The sequence below is a fragment of the Monodelphis domestica genome, chromosome 6 (genome assembly GCF_027887165.1).
Source record: "Monodelphis domestica isolate mMonDom1 chromosome 6, mMonDom1.pri, whole genome shotgun sequence".
Lineage (NCBI taxonomy): Eukaryota > Metazoa > Chordata > Mammalia > Didelphimorphia > Didelphidae > Monodelphis > Monodelphis domestica.
Window position 1 is genome coordinate 153601007 of NC_077232.1, and position 15351 is coordinate 153616357.

The 15351-nt window shown below is 34.7% G+C and overlaps 1 pseudogene; it reads right to left on the reverse strand.

The window, feature by feature from the left end:
* Window positions 1–4809: 4809 nt before the first annotated feature.
* On the reverse strand, window positions 4810–5936 carry LOC100013695 (COP9 signalosome complex subunit 5-like; annotated as a pseudogene).
* Between the last annotated feature and the right edge of the window lie 9415 nt (window positions 5937–15351).

Sequence of the window (15351 nt, forward strand, 5' to 3'; positions counted from 1 at the left end):
CACCTGGGCAGCTAGAAGAGTTACAATTAGACGGAACAGTGACAAACTATATAGCATGAAAGGACAAGACATAAATAGGTATATAAGTATATGCATGCATGAATACATATATGTGTGTGTATATATATACAGCTAGAGCTAAAAAGAGAGGTTAATACTAAAAGAAATAGGAAAAGAAACAAATAGGGGGTAAATTCATATGTCACAAAGAAGCTCATGGCAGGATAGGAGAGAACATCAATACACTGAAAGGGTAAAGAGGTTGGAGATAGGAAATATTCAACTCTTACATGCTTTGAAATTAACCCAAGGAGGGAAGAACAATCCAAACCATTGGGGCATGGAATAGATTTGCGTCCTATAGGGGAGTAGAAGGGTAATAAACAAACTGGTGGGGAGGGAAGCAGTACAAGGGAGGGAGAGGGTGGGGGGTAATTTTAGAAAGACTACAAGGAAAATAAGGGGGGTAATAAGAAGGGAGGGGGTAGAAAGGGAAGTAAAATAAGGGTGGGAAGTAGGGGAACTGATTAAAAAGAAATATTGGTGTAGAAGGAAATAGTAAAAGAGAAAAAGGCAGTATCAGGAATAGAAATCAGAATGCTGGGAAATATACAGCTAATAATCATGACTCTGAATGTGAATGGAATGAACTCACCCATAAAATGCAAGTGAATCGCAGAGTGGATCAGAATTCAAAACCCTACCATATGTAGTCTACAAGAAACACACATGAGGAAGGCAAATACGCATAGGGTGAAAGTAAAAGGATGGAGCCAAATCTATTGGGCATCAACTAATAAAAAGAAGGCAGGAGTCGCAATAATCATATCTGACAATGCCAAAGTAAAAATAAATCTAGTTAAAAGAGATAGGGAAGGTAATTAGATCCTGATAAAAGGCAATATAGACAATGAGGAAATATCTGTACTTAACATGTATGCACCAAATGGCATAGTATCCAAATTTCTAAAGGAGAAACCAGTGGAGCTCAAGGATAGATAGAAAAACTATACTAGTGGGAGACCTGAGCCTTCCTCTATCTGAACTAGATAAATCAAACCAAAAAAATAAATAAGAAAAAGCTAAGAGAAGTGAATGAAATCTTAGAAAAGTTAGAGTTAGTAGACATTAGAGTAGTAGACAATGAAAATAATAAATAATAATAAAATAATAATGAAAATAATAATTAGGTAATAATTAGTCAGGGAACATGGAGAGGCAAATCAAAAATTAATTGAAAATTAAACAATACAATTCTCCAAAAGCAGTTAAAGAACAAATCATAGAAACAAATAATACCTTCATTGAAGAAAATGACAATGATGAGACATCCTTTCAAAACCTATGACATGCTGCCAAAGTAGTAATCAGGGGGAAATTTATATCTTTGAGTACATATATTAGCAAATCAAGAAGGGCAGAGGTCAATGAATTGGGCATGTAAATTAAAAAACTATAAAACTAACAAATTAAAAATCTTCAGATGAAGACAAAATTAGAAATCCAAAAAATCAAAGGAGAAATTAATAAAATTGAAAGTCAAAGAACTATTGATTTAATAAATAAGACTAGAAGCTGGCACTTTGAAAATACAAATAAAATAGACAAAGTACTAGTCAGTCTAATTAAAAGAAGGAAAGAAAGAAATCAAATTCATAGTATCCAAGATAAAAAGGGAGACCTCACCTCAAATGAAGAGGAAATTAAGGCAAACATTAAAAACTACTATGCCCAATTATATGGCCAAAAAATATGGCAATCTAGGTGATATGGATGAATACTTACAAAAATATAAATTTTCTAGACTAACAGAGGAAGAAATAACTTACCTAAAGTACCCCTTATTAGAAAAAGAAATTGAACAAGCCATCAAAGAATTCCCTAAGAAAAAATCCCCCGGTCCAGATGGATTCACAAATGAATTCTATCAAACACTCAAAGAAAAACTAATCCCAACATTATACAAATTATTTGACAGAATAAGCAAAGGAGTGTCAGAGACCCATTAAAATCACCTCAGACAGTATAAATTACTTGAGAATCTATCTGCCAAAACAAACACAGGAACTATATGAAAACAACTATAAAATACTTCCCGTAGAAGTAAAACTAGATCTAAATAATTAGAAAAAACATTAACTGCTTATTGATAGGATGAGCTAACATAATAAAAATGACAATCCTACCCAAACTAATTTACTTATTTGGTACCATATCCATCAAACTACCAAAAAACTTTTTTACTGAATTAGAAAAAAAACATAACAAAGTTCACTTGGAAAAAGAAAAGATCAAGAATATCAAGGAAAATAATGGGGGAAAAAAGTGAAGGAAGGTGGCCTAGCAGTACCAAATCTTAATCTGTACTATAAAGCAGTGATCATCAAACTATTTGGTACTGGCTAAGCGACAGAAGGGAGGACCAGTGGAATAGACTTGGGGTAAGTGACCTCAGCAAGACAGTCTATGATAAACCCAAAGATCCCAACTTTTAGGCAAAAAATCCACTATTTGACAAAAACTGCTGGGAAAATTGGAAAATAGTATGGTAGAGATTAGGTTTAGATGAATATCTCACACCCTACACAAAGATAAACTCAGAATGGGTAAATGACTTGAACATATAGAAGGAAGCAATAAGTAAATTAGGTGAACACAAAATAGTATATTTGGCAGATCTTTGGGAAAGGAAAGATTTTAAGACCAAGCAAGGGTTAGAAAAAATTTCAAAATACAAAATAAATAATTTTGATTACATTAAATTAAAAAAGGTTTTGTACAAACAAAACCAATGCAATCAAAATTAGAAGGGAAGCAACAAATTGGGAAACAATCTTCATAACAAAAACCTCTGACAAAGGTCTAACTCAAATTTATGAGGAACTAAACCAATTGTACAAAAAATCAAGCCATTCCCCAATTGATAAATGGGCCAGGAATATGAGTAGGCAATTTTCAGATAAAGAAAGAAAAAATCTTAATAAGCACATGAAAAAAAATGTTCTAACTCTATTATAATCAGAGAAATGCAAATCAAAACAACTCTGAGATATCACCTTACACCTACCAGATTGGCTCACATGACAGCAAAGGAAAGTAATGAATGTTGCATGGGATGTGTCAAAGTTGGGACATTAATGCATTGCTGGTGGAGTTGTGATTTGGTCTAACCATTCTGTAAGGCAATTTGGAACTATTCCCAAAGGGCACTAAAAGACTGGCTTCCCTTTGATCCAATCATAGCATTGCTGAGTTTGTACCCCAAAGAGATAATAAGGAAAAAGCCTAGTACAAGAATATTCATAGACATGCTCTTTGTGGTGGCAAAATTTGGAAAATGGGAGGATGCCCTCCACTTGGGGAATGGCTGAACAAATTATGGTATATGTTTGTGATTGAATACTATTTTGCTAAAAGGAATAATAAACTTGAGGAATTCCATGTGAACTGTAATGACCTCCAGGAATTGATGCAGAGTGAAAGAAGCAGAACCAGGAGAACATTCTACACAGAGACTGATACACTGTGGTACAATCAAATGTAATGGACTTCTCTAATGGTAGCAATGCAATGATTCAGAACTATTCAGAGGGAAATATGAGAAAGAATGCTATCCAGGTCCAGAGGAAGAACTGTGGGAAAATAAACAGAAGAGAAACAACTGCTTGATCACATTGGTTGATGGGGCTACTGGGAAAGTAGACTCTAAATGATTACCCTAGTGCAAATATTAATCATATGGAAATGGGTCTTCATCAATGACACATGTTAAAGCCAATGGAATTGTGCATCTGGAAGGATTTGAGGAAGGGGAGGAAAAGAACATGTGTCTTATAACCATGGAAAAATATTCCAAATCATCTAATTAAATAATTTTTTTAAATTAAAAAGAAGTAAATGAAATATATTATATTTCAGCTTTCATTAAGACTCTGTCAGTTCTTTCTTAGAGGGTAGGTGGCATTTTTTATTATGATTCAATGGGATTTTCTTGGTTCAGTATATTTCTGAGAATAACTAGATTATTCACAATACATCAAGAAGTATTTCTGTCACAGCATATAATTCCTTGTTCAAGGAGATTAATTTTCTTTGCAAGAGTGTATTTCATGTGGTCATAAGAGGGATGGAGTTAGAGTCAGAGCATCTAAGTTCAAATCTTGGCTCTTCTACTTATTTCATTTGTGTCCTTAGACTTGTACATCACCTTTCTGGGCCTAAATTTTATTTTTAAAATAATGTTAGATCAAATGATCACCAAGTTATTTTAAAGCTGTTTGTCAAAGTCAATAAAATTTATTCATTTATTTAGATTTTTCATGGATCTGTACTATGAATTATAATCTACCAAATAACTAAATTGACAATTTTAGATACACTATTTACATTTCTGAAACCCTGAACCACTAGTTTCTTCTTAGTTATTCAGGACCCCTTGATATCCAGACTACAAATCAGGAGGTCTATTAATTGATTATAATTATTCCTCTATGGCCTACTCAATGTTCCTTCACAAGATAAATTGCTTCCTACACATCCACTATTCCTGACCATTTGCAGATCTTTTTATTTTTCATGAAATTACTCTGGGTTGTTTTTTTAATTTTTCATTTTAAAGAATTTTTATTATAACTCAGTGATCATTATAAATAACTAAAATCCAATATCTAAATAACAATCCTTTAGTTTTCTCTTAACTTTGTCAAACTTCTGTCATCATTTTATATGACTAACAAAATTTCAAAGGACTTTATTCTTCAAATAAGGTTTTTGATAACCAATTTTAAAGTATTGAGTATTTTTCTCATACTAGTTGTCAAACAAAGAAATACTGCCAAGAAGGCAGAAAACAGTGACTACTTGATAGCATTCTTTAGGAAATATTAATTTGATTGAAAAGTTTATCCTTAATAACCTGAGACATCAATCCATGGATAGCTTCTATGGCAGTCTTACAGCTGTCTCTTATTGCTTTAGCAAGTTTGTCTTCTGACTTTCATACATGTGTTTCTAAACCCAACATGAAACTCCCCCATCCAAACTGGGCTTCTGGCTGTTCTAATTTTTCAAATAAATCAAAGACTTGTCCAGTGGTTGCATTTGTAAGTAAGCTAGAAGAGCTCAGAGTATTTACCCAATATTTGTTCCACAGAAGTTCAAGCAATTTTACGATCCAAAGATGATTTAAAGTAAGAGACTTTCAAAGCATAATACTGTTTGCAGTGTACTCCAAAGTCTTCTATTTTATTAAATGGAATTGTCTGGTACTCAGAGGGACCTTCATCTGGTGGTGTATAGCCCTTTGGATAGGTCCTAAAGGCACCAAGATTCACCTTCCCTGCAGACATTGTTCTTGTAGGATCAATAACTACTGCCAAAAATGGTACTTGAAACTGCTGATTGAGCATCTGGATACTAACATCAATCCCAGAGAGGCAAAAACCATAGCCAGGGTGACTGTGATACCAGCCAATTGCATTTTCAAGTCGACCCACCTGTTTTGCATTTTCTATATATGCTGCCATATATTCATATGCAGCAGCTTGAGCATTAACTCAAGTGTCAGTGCCCTCTACTGGTAAGGCAAAACTGTTCATAATGATCATGGTTTCACCATCCACTTTGCGGAGCATCAAACTCATCACTTCCAAGTTGCCTCCTGATCATGCATGCATCACCATTTTCAGAAGGGCTAAGGCTGTGGTCTTGCAGTACTTAAAATAATGGTGATCCTTGGACCAGGGCTTGGCCACCAGGATCTCCTGCTGCTGCTTCTTGTCATACTTATAGATCTCAAATATGCTCTGGGTTTTCTGCATGTTGTTGGCCAGTTCCCAGCTCTTCTGGGCCATACCGCTCCCTGAAGCTGCCAACACCAAGGAAACTCCGCAGGCCCTCCCTGTGTTAGCCACCTGACCCCCCCACCCCACCCCCATCCCCTCAGTTTCACTCTGATTCCTTTGCCTCTTCAGTCAATTGTCAAGAACTTGTGAGCCTTGCTCCAGCCTTAATGCAACTCTCAGTTCACAGGTTCTTGGAGCTGCCATGACACCGGTAGTTCTGGGTAGTTTTTCACATCATTCTTTCCATTGATTATTATGTACTTATATTTTAATATATGTGAATCTCTATTTAAAATATATGTACACATATGTATGGGGTGTATGGGGTGCTCAGGGAGGAGTAGTATCTCTGATATGGAGGGCTTGTTGTGCCCTCTTAGGGCAGCTCTCCAACCTCTGACCCTCACCTGACACCCAGTTCTCACTTGTGGCTCCCAGTAGCTGTTAGCATGCAGCAGAGGCCACACCCCGGGCAACGGCTTCGACAGGCCGGCTAAACCTTGTGAGGATACCCATCAGGTCATCGTGGACCCCTGGTGAACTAGGGCTTTGCTCACCCATCATGTGAAGACTGCTTTGGCCTAAGAGACGGAAGAAACCAATAAGAAGGTTCAACGGCTGAGAGGGCGATGCAGCAAAGCACTGTGGAGTGCTTAGGGTGTGTTGGAGCACAAAAAACAACAGGGCCATCCAATGCAGCTGAGGAAGTCTCCAGGTGTAATGATTTTTTGTGCCACTGGACCCAGGCTTCCAATACCAAGAGAGTGGGACTGTCTCTGTGCATCTACTTTTCCACTTAAATCTCCTTCACACACAAGTGTTTTTGTGCACACTCATCTACATCACAGATAAAAGCGCACAAAGACAATTGTCATCCTCGAGGGACTACTACTATATATACTACACATATGTATATACATACACATATATGAATATATATTTACACATACAAAAATTATATGTACATGTACAGATGATTTAAATACAGATTCATATTACTATGATACAAATGAGTCAACATTCATACTGAATTCAGTACATAATTGAGGAAATTGATATTGAAAACAGTGAAAACTATTTTTTTGCTCCAGTTTCTTTGATCACTTGCATTGTGTATAAGGAAAATATATGTGACTAACTTTTTTATTTTCCCAAATAGTTTATGTAGTATTGGTATTAATTGTTCTTTAAATATTTGATAGACTTGTGAATCCATCCGAGCCTGGAGATTTTGTGGGGAGGTAGCTTTTTGGTAGGTTGTTCAATATCTTTTTTCTGAGATAAGATTTGAGTATTCTATTTCCAGTTTTGTTAACATGGGAAATTTATGTTGGTGTAAATATTTTTGTCAGATTTTTTGGCATATAATTTGGCAAAATATCTACTAATGGTTGCTTTAATTTCCTCTTCATTACTTATGAATTGATATTTTCATTTATGATACAGGTTATTTGATTTTCTGTTTTCCTTTTTTAAATCAAATTAGCCAATGCTCTATGTATTTTATTCTATTTTATTTTTTACCAAACCAAATCCTAGTCTTGTTTATTATTTCAGTGGTCCTGTTACTTTTAGTTTTATTAATTTCTCCTTTGATTTTTTTTGTGTTTCCTATTGAGTCTTTAATTGGGAATTTTGAATATGTTCTCATTCTGATTTTTTTTTAATTTTGTGCCCAATTAATTGATCTTACTTTTCTCTATTTTATTGATGTAAGAGTTTAAAAATAGAAACCTTTCCCTAAGCATTGCTTTGGCTATATTCCATACATTTTGACACATTGAGTCTTCATTGTCATTCTCCTTGATGAAATTATTGATTGTTTCTGTATTATGTATTTTGACCACTCCTTTCTTATAATTAGTTTATTTAGTTTTCAATTAAAGTTATATTTTTCTTTCCAAGGATCCTTATTGATTATAATTTTTATTGCATGACAATATGAAAATAACATATTTATTACTGCTTTCCTGCATTTGGTTATGTAGTTTTATGACATAATACATGGTCATTTTTTGTATATGTGCCATGTACTGTTGAAAAGAAGGCACATTTCCTGCTTTTCCCATTCAATAAGTCATCTATTATTTCTAAATTTTCTAAAATTCTTTCATTTCCCTCACTTCTTTCTTATTTATTTTTTGGTTCAATTTACCTAGATCTGAAAGGAGGGAGTTGAAGTTCCCTACCAGTATAGTTTTATTATTTCCTGCTAAATATATGTTTACTATTTCCTGCATATATGTTTCATATTGTTATTTCTTCATTATCTATGTCAGCTTTTAGCAATATGTCATTTCCTTCCCTATCTCTTTTAATTATATTTTTTCTTCTTTTTTCTTCTAATCTTCTATTATATTAAATGACCTCCCCCCCAAAAAAAATGCACTTAATTTTCCTAGGTAGGTGACTCTGGGTTGGAAACTTAGTTATTTTTCCCTCCAAAAAATCATATTCTAAGCCTTTTATTCCTTTAATGTAGAAGCTGCTAAGTTCTGTGTTATTATAACTATAGCTACATAGTATTGGAATTATTTCTTTCAGGTTGTTTTCAGTATTTTCTCCTTGATTGGGAGCTCTTAAATTTAAATATAATATTCCTGGGAGTTGCATGAATTTCTGGAGGTGATCTGTGAATTATTTCAATATCTATTTTAATCTCTTCAAGAACATCTGAGCAATTATCTTTGATTATTTCTTGTAATATGTCAGCTTTTTTATCATAGTTTTCAGATAGTCCAATAATTCTTAAATTTTCTCTCCTTGATCTATATTCCAGGTCAATTGCTTTTTCCAATGAGATATTTCACATTTTCTTTTGTTGTTTCATTCTTGTGGTTTTGTTTTATTTTTTCTTGATGTCTCATTAGTCATTAATTTCTAGTTGTCCAATTCTAATTTTTAAGGAATGATTTTCTTCTGTTAGCTTTCCTATCTCTTTTTCCATTTGACCAAGTCTGCTTTTTAAGCTGTCATTTTTCTTACATTGATTTCCTTTTTCTTTTCCAATTCCCTCTGTCTCTCTTAATTCATTTTTGAAATCCTTTCTGAGCTCTTCTAGACCCCCAGACCTTTTTATAGTTTTGCATATAGATACTTTGCTTTTACTGTCACCTTCTGAATTTGTGCCTTTCTTTTCTTTGTCTCAATAAATTTTTTCTCTAATTAGGGTTCTTTATGTTTACTTATTTCCCCAACCTTTTTCTTGACTTTTTTTGTGGGGTCTCTATTCTTGGGGTAGAAAAGGAACTTCTTAAACTTCAATTTTTCCTTGCTTCAACCCTCATTCTATTTCTGGGTATATGCAATTTTCAATCCATCCAAAGTGGTATGATAGCTTGTTGTCTGGAAGCCCATGTATAAACGGAGTTTTTGAACTTTTGACTTCATTCCCCAGAAGTCCTTAGTATTTCCCAAAATTCCCTTTAATCTCTCCTGTGTCTCCACATTGGCAAGATCATGTTATTGGTATTTAAGTGGATGTATGCTCCTCCCATGCACTCTCTTTGACCTGGGACTGGACTGAATTCAGGCAGTTCCTTTTCTTTAGTTTTTATTAATAAAACTTTGTAAAATATAATATTTGGTTATTAATTTTAATTTTAATCATTACATTTTGGAAACCACAAAGAAATAGAATTATCAAATATTTTTAAGATAGAATAGTTATATTTTTTCAAGCCTGCTTTCCTGCCTGCCCACCTGTTTTTGCTCCATCATGGCCACTGTGCTCCAGCTACTCCTGATTCAGCCTGAGCTGTAGCCACCTAGTCTCCAGCCCTCTGACAGCTCACGACCAAACCTGCCTGTCACTCAGAGTCACATGTTGGTTTTTTTTCTACAGAGGGTGACATATGAAAATCTTTCTGCCTCAATCCCTTTCCACATACCATGTGTGTGTGTTTCTAGATTGCTGTTGCCATTTTTCAGCATGGAGAAAAGAACTCCACACCTTCTAATTTTCAAGCAGATTTTTAAAGCTGATCATGGACTCCTGGTTTAGAAGGGTGTTAGTCAGTTTGGGGTAATAAACCTGTTTTTTTTCCTTCTTTCTCTTGACCCAAAACACCAAGGAGCAGTTCTTTTTCTATCATATTCAAATATGATATTGTTTTCCCTTGAAGTTTTGCCCCTAGAGAGGAGGTGAAAGAGCAATACTTTTCCAAGCCTCCTAATTAATTCCTTTTCATCCTGACCCCCCCTTTTAAAAAAAATGGTATTCCAAATCATTCTTTAAACTCCCAAAGAACAATTGAACTAGCAAGCACATATTGGCTCTTCTGAAATCTCATACTAGCAGCTGGTATTTTCATTGTCTATTTCCCATTCTCCTTACTTCCCCTGAAGAATATGCAGTGAACTATGCTACTTAAACTAAAACCAAACTGAAATATTTTGACAAAGTTCTAAAAGTCTTAAATACTCTCAACATGCAGAGTGGAGATTCTGCCTAGTGCTTCTATCAGAAACTTCAGAGCTCTGACGAAAGAGATGCAAATGGATAATAAATACGGGGGGAGGTGAAGGAAACTTTAAAAGAGATTTGGAAGTTTATTGCTAACTATTTTGAGTTTATTCTCCTTCTATAATATAGAACAAGTCTATTGGATTGATGAAAAGGAATTTGACTGCACTGCCTACCTACACCTCATTTGTTTATATTATTGTATTTACTGATTGCTCTAAAGTTTAATTTTTTAAGTTTATCCGTATTAATATAGTCTATACCTTTCTGTAATACTGAATTATTTTAAGTTACTATGTCTTGCCTATATTGATCTTTAATTTGTACCTTTACCTCTGCTGAAAAACAAAATATCACTGTATAAGCCCATGAACATCTTTCCCAAACTCTTGTCACTAGATCCATTAGAGATCACACGTTGCCTTTATTAATTGTCACATAGATGATGATGGATGCATTTAAACAAAACTGGTTAAGTTGTATGCAACCTTTCAGGAATTAATGAGCTAAGAATTTAAATGGTAATTCTAAGGGTCTTCAGAAATAATTTTAGTAACTAGTAGTTTCTGAATGGATGATTATTTATATACATATATATATGTACATATATATATATATATATAATTAGGTATTAGGAATTAAAGGTAGAGAAACAAAGAAATATTCCTACCATGGCTTTTCTATAAATCAGGAAGCCAAAAAGAGCTCCTCAAAAACTCTTCAGTTTAATTTACTACCACCAGAACAATCTAGATTTCTTAGGAATGTTCTAGACCCAAATAAGTTTTACTTTGTTTAAAAATATATTTGGCAAGGTTGAAAGATTTGCTACATTTGTAAAGGTTGTGACAAATATGCATCAGTTTATAGATTTTTTTTATGTCATATAGCAACTTTTGTGAAGAATGATAGTAGGTTTGTTTGCTATTGTAATTAACTGGGCTATTGTGAATTTGGGGAACTTTGGTATTTCTTTGAATGTGCATTATCTACTGTATTACTGTTTTATTCTGAAAATCATTTGTACTCAGACATGGCTAACACAGTGTGCCACCAATTATAAGATATATATTTTTTATTTTTTTAACTTTTTATTATTGTTTTTCCTTACATGTGCAATATAGTATCTGTTTTATTTTTTCTTTCCTTTTTGTATTTGAAGCACATGTCAACAGTATTGAGAAGATTTTTCTTTAACTTTTTTATTTTTGTAGTAATTTAAGTTTAAAATACAGTTGTTCTATTATTAATGCATACCCAAAAGCTTTAGGCTATAAAAATGATGCCATTGATTGTTTAAAAATTATGGGACTCTGCTTCATGATTCTGATTCAAGAAGAAGGGAATATACAAAAGAGCCACTGTACAGTGCTAATGAAGCATAGAGCACCTATATAGTGCCTATGGAGCACAAGGTCAAAGAGACCAGATCCCAGTGGAATTGATATAATTTTGAGCCAAGACAAGAGGACTTGAACTTGTTTGGGGCTCAAGGTTGCAGCTATTTTGACATATGTCAGAGGCTAGACTTCCTCTGAGCCACATGAAGCATCTCCTTTTCACTGCCATGCTGGCCCTCATTTGTTACTGAAATCTAGTCCCTTTTCTGTCTTTCATGGTGTGGCAAACTTTCTATAGTCCTGGCTACTGATTGGGTAAATGCATAATTGCTTAAATCAATTTGTTTTTCTTTTATTTAGATTTTTTTAAGATATAAGACTTTTAAATTTTGTATTTCATCCACAAATTATTTTTCTTTTATTTGGATATTTTCATGTTTTTTTTATTTTCTATTGCAAATTGATTTATATGCCTCATAAATCAGTCATGAATCCCTGAGTGATCCTTGTGTTTGTTTTTATTCACCTCAGAGGAACCAAGTTATTGTTGTGAACTTTGATTTAAATTTGAGCAATTTTAGGATAAGAAACTTGCTACCTCCCAGAATCTAGAATTCACCATGAAGATAGATGCCTGCAGAGACCACATGCTGCACCAGAAGATTCAGAGTGGACTTTGGGATATGAATTGATTGGGGATTTGAAATGCCCTTCTTTTGAATGTATAGTCTTATGCCAAAGGGGACTGCCCCCAAATTGGCTTTTTGTCAACCTAGTAATCATTGGCTTTGTTCTTTTTTTCCCTTTTATCCACAAATTATTGCAATTTAAAAGTTGATTATGTTACTATGATCCTTTTGAGGAAACTGGTTTCCCAATAGCATCACAGGGGTTATGTAAAAATGGAGATTTTGAACCTTTGACTTCATTCCCTAGAAGTCCTTAGTATTTCCCAAAATTCCCTACAATCTCTCCTGCATCTCCACATTGGCAAAATCACATTGGTATTTAAGTGGATGGATACTCCTCGCATGGACCTGCAACTGGACTGAAGTCAGGCAGTTCTTTTGTTTTAGTTCTTATTAATAAAACTTTATGAAATATAATATTTAGTTATTGTATATTAATTTTAACCTTTACACCCAGAAAGCCACCTCCCAAAGTGGATTCAATCACTCCCTGGGATTGCTGATGGCTTTAAGAGCTCAGAGAATTGTGAGGTACCCTTTGCCGGTGCTCAGGCTAACCACAGACTTGGGCAGGGGCTTTGGGTCTTACTTTATGCTTATCCATCTCAGGCACAAAGTTGACTTACTTGTCCTGGGACTTATAACCTCGCCTTAAGCTTGAATAAAGGCTCTAAACATTGTTCTGGGCTTACACAAGTCAGGTGCTTTATATTTCCTTTTACTAGTGTTTGGGTGCTCCCTTCAGGCTTAGGTTTAGGCTCCAAACCTCCATCTGGGATTACACAAACTGAATGTATCAACCATAATGCCTTGCATTGGGATTTAGAACCTCACTTCAAGCTTGGTTGGGCTCTGGTTCTGTCTTTGGGCTTGCACCAGCTAGGTGCCTGCCACCTGCCTTTAGCTGGACTTGGTGTCTTGGTTTTGACTTAGACAGGGGCTCAAAGACTCCTTCTTGGCCTCTAACAGCCAGGTACACCACAGAATGACTTGGGGTAGGGCATGAGGCCTCACTGCAGGCTTGGAACTTTAAGGGTTTTGCATGGAATTACACTGCTCTTGCCTTAGGTAGGGTCTCAGGTCTTGATGTTGACTTGGTAGCATGTTCAGAACCTGGATCCATATATGCTGGATTATGTGTGGGGCTTATGATTCACTTTTGCTGGTAGTTGTTGTTGGGATCTTACTCTCTCACCTTAGAGAAGCAGACCCTCTCTGTTTACCTTTCAAGTTGTTTTCTGTAGGAAAGTTGCTTCACTCTGTCCCCTTTTTGAATCTGTCATTACACTATTCATTTTTGGAGCATTATTTCAAACTTGATTAGAGAGAATTTGAGTGCTTCTAGCTTTCCCCACTTCTACCACACTATCTTGGCTTTGCTTATACAACTTTTATTATTTTGGCCTTATAAGTTAACATATTTAACACAATATTATATATTTAAATAAAGACACTTTATTCAACCTTAGATCATGACCATATTTAATGACATTGTATAGAAATCCATTACATTGTCAAAATAAAGAATAATGTTTCTATGAGAAACAAAATGGGAATTTCCAGTTGCTAAATATATTAAATAAATGCCATCAAGTAGAATACTTTTAGTCAGATTATTCAGCCTGCCATTTCAAAGTTCAAATTATTTAAAGTCAATTAGTTTAAATCTTGTGAATGGCTTTTAAAATATTAATTTCTTTTTAAATATATTTCCATTATTACATGATTCATGCTCTCTCCCTCCCCTCTTCCCTACCCACTCCAAAAGCTGACAAGCAATTTAATTGGGTTACACATGTATTATCACTTGATACTGATTTTTGTATTATTCATTTTTGTAATAGAATAATCTTTTAAAACCCAAACCCCAAATCATATGCCCATAAAACAAGTAACAAATCATGTGTTTTTCTTCTGCATGTCTTTTCCTATAGTTCTTTCTCTCCATGTGGATAGTATTCTTTCTCATAAGTCTCTCTCAATTCTCCTGGATCACTACATTTGTGAAGATTAAAATTAACTCCCCCCTGATTATAACAATGAAAATACTTAATTCTCTCCTGGTTGTGAAGATTAAATTGTAATCCCTGTCTATTTTTAGAACATGGTACTTAAAGTTGAGTATGAAGATCTGCCCATTTTAGATTTAATCACCAAAGGTGTAAACACCCCATTCATATTTGAGTGGGGAAGGTCTGTGACCCATGTGTGCAATAGTAGGTGACAAATCAGAATTGACTGACTGCCTTCTGGGCAGTCTTAGTGCAGAGCATCAACTGTGATTGGTAGACATAAAATTTGGGGAAGATACAGGAAGTGATGCAAAAGAAGCATCTTGAAAGGGAGCTGTTACTTCCTGTGAGATCCAGTTCTTCATTTTTGGAAGTGGAGACTGAGGGCAATTCTTCATGCTTTTGAGTTGAGGCTGGTGAAGAGGGGCAGAAGAATCTGCTGACTGGATTGACACATGATGAGTGAAAAAGCTGACTCAACTGCCAACTTTTCTCTGAAGAGACCGGGCTCAGGAAAGACCTATCCTCTTAAATGACACTTCCTGGGTCCTTAACTTTGCCAAGGCCAACTGAAACTAATTCCCTCCTGCCCCTCTGAGCCAGGAGCAAATTACTTAGTGCCTAGACTAGATATCTTACCCTATCCTCTCTCTGATTTTTTTCTTCATTCTTTCTATATTTTGTAAATGAATTTCTTTGGAATTAATTAAATTCCTGGCAGCCACTCTTAAATATTCAAGTCCAACCCTTAAAAATTTAAACCCCTTTTCACCCTCACAAATTGCTATTAGTAGATTTTTGTTCCATAATGTTTCAGTTACTATGTATAATGTTATCTTGGTTCTGCTCATTTCATTCCATATCAATTCATGGAGGTCTTTCCTCCATGTCAAAATCAAGTAGCTCAAAATTCCTTATAGCACAATAATATTCCATCACCATCATATACCTCAATTTGTTCAACCATTCCCCAATTGAGGCACATCCCCTCATTTTCCAATT